The sequence below is a fragment of the Ascaphus truei genome, chromosome 19, assembly GCF_040206685.1.
Source record: "Ascaphus truei isolate aAscTru1 chromosome 19, aAscTru1.hap1, whole genome shotgun sequence".
Taxonomy (NCBI): domain Eukaryota; kingdom Metazoa; phylum Chordata; class Amphibia; order Anura; family Ascaphidae; genus Ascaphus; species Ascaphus truei.
In genome coordinates this window covers 33,944,528-33,951,220 of record NC_134501.1, presented here as the reverse complement: position 1 = coordinate 33,951,220, position 6,693 = coordinate 33,944,528, and positions in this window count along the sequence as shown.

Genomic DNA, 6,693 nt, shown 5'->3' with positions numbered 1-6,693 from the left:
TTGTGACGAGGGGGCTGCCGGGAGTTGTAGTTCGCTGCTGCGCCGCTGCTACTTTGACGGAAGGGGGAGGGGGGAGTCTGCTGAGTGGAAGGGGGTTGTGCCGCGCGCCAATTTTGAACGCGGGGTGGGGCGTGGTGACGTCGAGACGTCGGAGTGCGTAGTCGCCTCGGAAACCAGTTCCTTTGCGGCCTAGTAGAGAGGGGGAAGAGTGAAGCCTGAGTGTCAGTGTAAAGGAATCACTTTACACACGTCCCCTGTCACCGGCTCATTAGACAAAGGGGCAGCAGACTAAGACTGGGGCCATAGTGCCTTCACCCGTGTGCGGCTGTGACATCACCTGCTTGAAGCGGGTTTGTTTTTCGGTCATGGTACGCACGGCATCCTTGGGCTGTACCAGTGATGTCACAGAGCTGGTTCGCCCTCATTGGGCAAACGTCTGTCTGATTTCTCACGCAATGCGCAGACGTGCCCGCACGCCGCATGGACGCGAACACTGCCTTAAGGCAATCTGTTCGCTCAGCGTGCGGACGCCTCCACACGGTCTGCTGTACCATGGCCCCAGCCTAAGGCTGCGCTTATAGTGGCGCCGTCACGGCAAAACAAATGCATTGTCGCCTATAAGTGCACGCGACGGAGCGACACTGCTACCAGAAATTTGATCGTGACTGTTATTTGATTTTCTTCTCCGTCCCTCTACCCTCCCCTTTTATGACGTCGCTCACCCAAAACCTAAACACAACTTTTGTAGACGGCGAAGGGTGACGTCATCAATTGCGTCGCTGGAACTGCAGCGCGGCCTAAGATGTCTGGGACAGGCATGCAGCTTTTTTGGATTGGTTACCATTAGTAAAATGCAATATATTTGGAATTACACATTGAATGTGCAATGCCACACTGACAATTATAGTTGTGGCACTGACGAAAGTCCCTCCAGGGCCCGAGACGTTGTGGTTCTGGTATTCGGATATCTGTATTAAAGTAATGTTTTAATATGTCATCTAGTCCGGTGCTGGTTTTGGGCTGCACTCTTTAGGAATTTTTTTTTGCTAATATATATAAGCTTAGCACCTTCAATGTTTTTTCTCTCCAAATGTTAAATTTCTAGTTAAATTCAATGTATCGACTGTACATATAGCACTTACACAACATGATTTTTGGCCATGTAAAACCAGATGTACCTATTAAATTGACAGGGTTTTTTTGGGAGTAGGACTGCCTAGGGTTGGAGACACTTTCATCGAGCACGAGTAGAGGGACTCCAGTGGTACCTATGTTCATGTACAAAATGTTGGTGGGTCTGATGTATGTATATGTAGTTTTATTTATTGGACAAAGAAGGTGGAGGGAAGAAAGGGGAGGGGAAGGGTAAGAAGGGGGGAGGGGAAGGGTAAGAAGGGGGGAGGGGAAGGGTAAGAAGGAGGGAGGGGAATGGTAAGAAGGGGAAAGGGGAAGTGAAAGATGTGGAGGGGGTAGAGGTGGAAAGGGGTAGAGAAAGGGCATGGGGAGAGAAGTTGGAGGGAGATAATGGAGAAGGGACATAGAAAATGGAGAAGGGGAGGGAGGATAGAGAATGATGAAGGGGAGATTGAGGGGGAGAGAGAAAAGGGGGAATAGAGAGATATGGAGGGAGGTGGGGAGGAGGGGTTAGATTAGGAAGAAGGAATGGAGGAGAGAGAGAAGGGGGTGACAGGGATGAGGTTGGGTTCTTTCAGCTAGTTAATCATGTTTCTAACTGACCACTCAGCATTTTTAACATACAAGGGACAACATTTTCATTTTCCATGGACAACCCTGACTAGACCAGAATGATCACCTGACAACACGTGCCTACTTTGGGGGCATTACACATTCACCCTCTTTTAAATAAATGTCCTCATGTATCTACTTTATACCATTATTTAATAAATTATATACAAACATTTACTATGTACGTATGTATGTGTATACAAAAGAATGAATCTGCATCGCCACAGCATCACAAGCGGAACCAGAGATAGTCCTGTCGGCGAACATTTCTCTGACTCTGACCACAATATGAACGATCTGAAGGTGGCCATACTCAAAGGTAATCTCAGAACACCGAAAGAGAGACGGCTGCATGAATACAAATTTATGCAACTGTTCAGGACACTTAGCGATGGCCTAAATCGAGATCGAAATTTTATGAGTCATTACTGACATGAGAACTCTCTTCCCATGAGTGCTAAGGCCATGTCCGTACATACTGCGCTATATATATATACAGTGTTCGACAATTAATGATATCCACACGCCCGTGGCGTGTGGATTTAGGCCGCTACTGCGGCTCTATGAATTTCCCCTGCTTGAGCCAATTTTTTTTTTTTAATAAATAAGTAATCCCCCTCCCTGATTGGCCTGCCGCGAGGAAGAGGCAACCCCCACCCCACTCTGCTTGCTGCCCAGGGCTGGATGACAAGGTAGGCCTTCCCCTCCATCCCACGCTCCTTTGGCACCCGCGCGGGCAGGGTAATAGGAGCGGGGAAGAAGGGAAGCAGTCTAACTAATGCCCGACCTCCCCCTGACACCCCTCCTGGCTGCAGCATGGGCGCACGCGCGGCTTGCCACGTTTCCCATCGGGGAGGTTGGCGGCCGTGCGTCTGTCCGGCTGGCCCCCCTGATCCTCCCGCTGGCCCCCTGACCCCTCCGCTGGCCCCCGATCCTCCCGCTGGCCCCCCCGATCCTCTCGCTGGCCCCCCCGATGCTCCCGCTGGGCCCCAGATCGACCCGCTGCCCCCCCCCCCCCCGATCCTCCCGCTGGCACCTCGACCCCCCGCTGGCCCCCAGATTAACCCGCTGCCCCCCCGATCCTCCCGCTGGCACCTCGACCCCCCCCCCCCGCTGGCTCCCCGATCCTCCCGCTGTCCCCTCGATCCTCCCGCTGGCCCCCCGATCCTCCCGCTGGCACCTTGACCCCCCCGCTGGCCCCCCCGATCCTCCCGCTGGTCCCCCCACCCTCCCGCTGCCCACCCATCCCCCCGCTGGCCCCCCGATCCTCCCGCAACTCCTGCCCGATCCCCTGGCATGTGGAGCAGCATGTGGAGGACAAGCAGGCCCTGGAGGAACAGGTAGGCCCCCTCCCTTCCAATGAATACCAACCCAGTCACCCACCCAGTGAGTGTGTGTCTGTGATTGTTTGTGTGGGTGTGAGTGTGTGTCTGTGAGTGTGGGTGTGTGAGTTTGGGTGTGTGTCTGTGTGGATGTGCGTGTCTGAGTGTGGGTGGGTGTGTGTGAGTGTGGGTGGGTGTGTGTGTTTGTGTGTATGAGTGGGTGTGTGTCTGAGTGTCTGAGTGGGTGTTTGTCTGTGAGTGTGTGAGTGTGTCTGAGTGTGTGTGTGTGTCTGAGTGTGTGTGTGTCTGAGTTTGGGTTTGTGAGTTTGAGTGTGAGTTTGGGTGTGTGTGTCTGTGTGTGGATGTGTGTGAGTGTGGGTGGGTGGGTGTGTTTGTGTGTATGAGTGGGTGTGTGTCTGTGAGTGACTGTGAGTGTGTGGGTGTGTCTGTGAGTGTCTGTGTGTGAGTGTCTGAGTGGGTGTGTCTGAGTGGGTGTGTGAGTTTGGGTGTGTGTGTCTGTGTGGATGTGTGTGTCTGAGTGTGGGTGTGTGTGTTTGTGTGTATGAGTGGGTGTGTGTGAGTGTCTGAGTGACTGTGAGTGTGTGTTTGTCTGTGAGTGTTTGTGTGTGGGTGTCTGTGTGTGTGAGTGTGAGTGTGTGTGTCTGTCTGTGTGTGTCTGTGTGTGTCTGTCTGTGTGTGTCTGTCTGTGAGTGTCTGTCTGTGAGTGTCTGTCTGTGAGTGTCTGTCTGTGAGTGTCTGTCTGTGAGTGTCTGTCTGTGAGTGTCTGTCTGTGAGTGTCGTGTGTGTGAGAGTGTGTGTGTGTGTGTTTGAGTGTGTTTGAGTCTGTGAGTGTTTGTGTCTGAGTGTTTGTGTCTGTCTGTGAGTGTGTGTGAGAGAGTCTGTGAGTGTGTCACGCTCTCACCCTCTCCCTGTGTCACCCTCTCCCTGTGTCACCCTCTCCCTGTGTAACCCTCTCCCTGTGTCACCCTCTCCCTGTGTCACCCTTTCCCTGTCGCCCTCTCCCTGTCACCCTTTCCCTGTCGCACTCTCTCTGTCTTTGTCTCTCTGTGTCTCTCTATCTCTCTGTGTCTCTCTATCTCTCTGTGTCTCTCATTGTCTCTATCTCTCTGTGTCTCTCATTGTCTCTCATTGTCTCTCTATCTCTCTTCCTCCGTATCCCTCTCTTTCTCTGTGTGTCTCTCTCTTTCTCGGTGTGTCTCTCTCTTTCTCTGTGTGTCTCTCTGTTTCTCGGTGTGTCTAACTCTTTCTCGGTGTGTCTCTCTCTTTCTCGGTGTGTCTCTCTCTTTCTCGGTGTGTCTCTCTCTTTCTTTTGTTTCAATTTTTTTTTTATTGTTTTAGAGAGACATAACAAATATATAGTCTTGGAATACATGTGATGTTTTAACAGTGTCACTTGTCCATACAACAAAGGGCATTAACAGTTCGTCATCATTACTGAAATAAAATAGTTGCTATAACACTGTTTTTGAATAAGTGTGGTCTGTCTTCCTATTTCCGGTTGTGTTAGGGAAGCAGTCGCTTCCGTAAGCGTCTCTCATGGGCTTAGGCCTCGGTCCCGCTGCGCTCGTTGGCGCGGGCGGCGGGTCGCGAGTTCCCCACCAGCAGGGGAATCCTCGCGAGCCGGTCCCGGTCCCCACTGGCGGCACAGCTGACTACACGCTGTAGCGCGTCAGCCGCTGGAGACACCAGAGAATGGTGTTTTCTAGCTTTGACGCGTGACGTGTGTGGCTGTGAGCCAATGGGGAGGGGAGGCTTCGGGAGGAGGAGAGGCTTCGGGGAGCGGGGAGGAGTGTGGAGTGAAAGCAGGTGAGTGCCTTTCTCTGTGTGTGTGCCTGTCTGTGTGTGTGTCTGTCTGTGTGTGTATGTGTCTGAGTGCGTGAGTGCCTGCCTCTGTCTGTGTGTGTGTGCCCGAGTGCCTGCCTCTGTCTGTGTGTGTGTGTGTGTGTATGAGTGCGTGAGTGCCTGCCTGTGTGTGCGCGCGTGTGTGTGTGTATGAGTGCGTGAGTGCCTGCCTGTGTGTGTGTGTGTGTGTGTATGAATGAGTGCCTGCGTGTGTGTGTTTAAACTTACCTTCCAGCTCCAGCCCGAGTCCGTGGAGGGAGGGGGGGGAGAGTAGCGGGTCCCTCCGCTCAAGCCACGCCCCCCCTCCCTGTCAAACCGCCCACCTCCCGATCAAACCTCCCACCTCCCGCCCACCTCCCGCTCCGGCTCCCGCTCCCTACAGACCGCAGATCGCGGTCTGTGTATCTCAGCGCACCGCCTGTCAGCAGCGCAGGTGCGCTGACTCTGGGAGCGGGGCCTTAGCCTTAACAAAGGAAAGAGAAGAACATAGAAAAGAAGAAAAAGAAGGGTGGGAGGGGTGGAAGGGGGGGGGGTAGGACGAGCCCATTTGTCTGGTCTTTCTGTATTTATTTCTATGGGGTCTCTAGTTTCCTGGCCATATTTCCCAAATTTTGTGAAATTTGTCAGTTTTCTGGTTCAACTGTGCTGTGAGGAGCTCCATCATCTTTATTTCCTTTAGTCTCCGTAAGACAGTCTGCCTAGAAGGCGCATTCACCTTTTTCCAGGCAGCCGCAATAACACAGCGGGCAGCTGTCATTACATGAGTGATCATCTTACTTTCTGCCGTTCCTAATTCATCTATTGGTTTGGCCAGCACCATGGTCAGCGGTTCCACCTCAACCTCCACCCCTAAGTACTCTCTGATCAATGTTTGTATCATGACCCAGAATACCTGAATTTTTGGGCAACTCCACCAAATATGAACCATATCTCCTTTTTGCCCGCATCCCCTCCAGCATAAATCCGGGGACCCGGGGAAGATCTTAGCCAGCCTGCTCGGGGTTAGGTACCAATGAAATAGAATTTTATAAATATTCTCTTTGATAGTGGTACAGATTGACGTTTTTGCAGCTACCTCCCAAATGTCCTCCCAGTCTTCTCTATCGATCTCTGTATTCAAATCTTCTGCCCATTTGATCATATAGCTATGTTGGGAACAACCCGCTGATCGCGCCAGGCCCAGATATATCTCCGAAATCAGCCCTTTACAGTAGTATCCTTTCCTACACAGTCTTTCAAAATTTGTTAAATCTTTGAATGCCGAATCTTTGGAGACTGATTGCAGGTAGTGCTTGATTTGGAGGTAACCAAACACTGGTATATTTATGATTTGGTGTTTCTTCTCCAGCGCCTGGAGTGGTAGAATTATACCGTTATCTACAAAGTCGTCAGCTACCATCAGCTTTAACGTCTTAAATTTATTGAGTCTCTGTGGGAGCCAGCCTGGGGAGAATTCAGGGTTATGAAATATAGGAAATATATATGAAACATAACTGTACACCATTATTTGAGAGGCTAAAAAAGGACCTCCAGAGCTGGAACGAATACCAGATATCTTGGTTAGGAAGAATAGCCACGATCAAAATGAATATCCTACCAAGGCTCCTGTATTATTTCCAGACTCTTCCTATAGATATTCCAATGCCGGAGCTTAAAAACATACAAAACAGAATTTTCCAATTTATCTGGCAAAATAAAAGACCCAGGGTAGCTAGATCTATTATGCTAGCCCCAAAAGATTGCGGAGGCTTGGCAGTCCCGG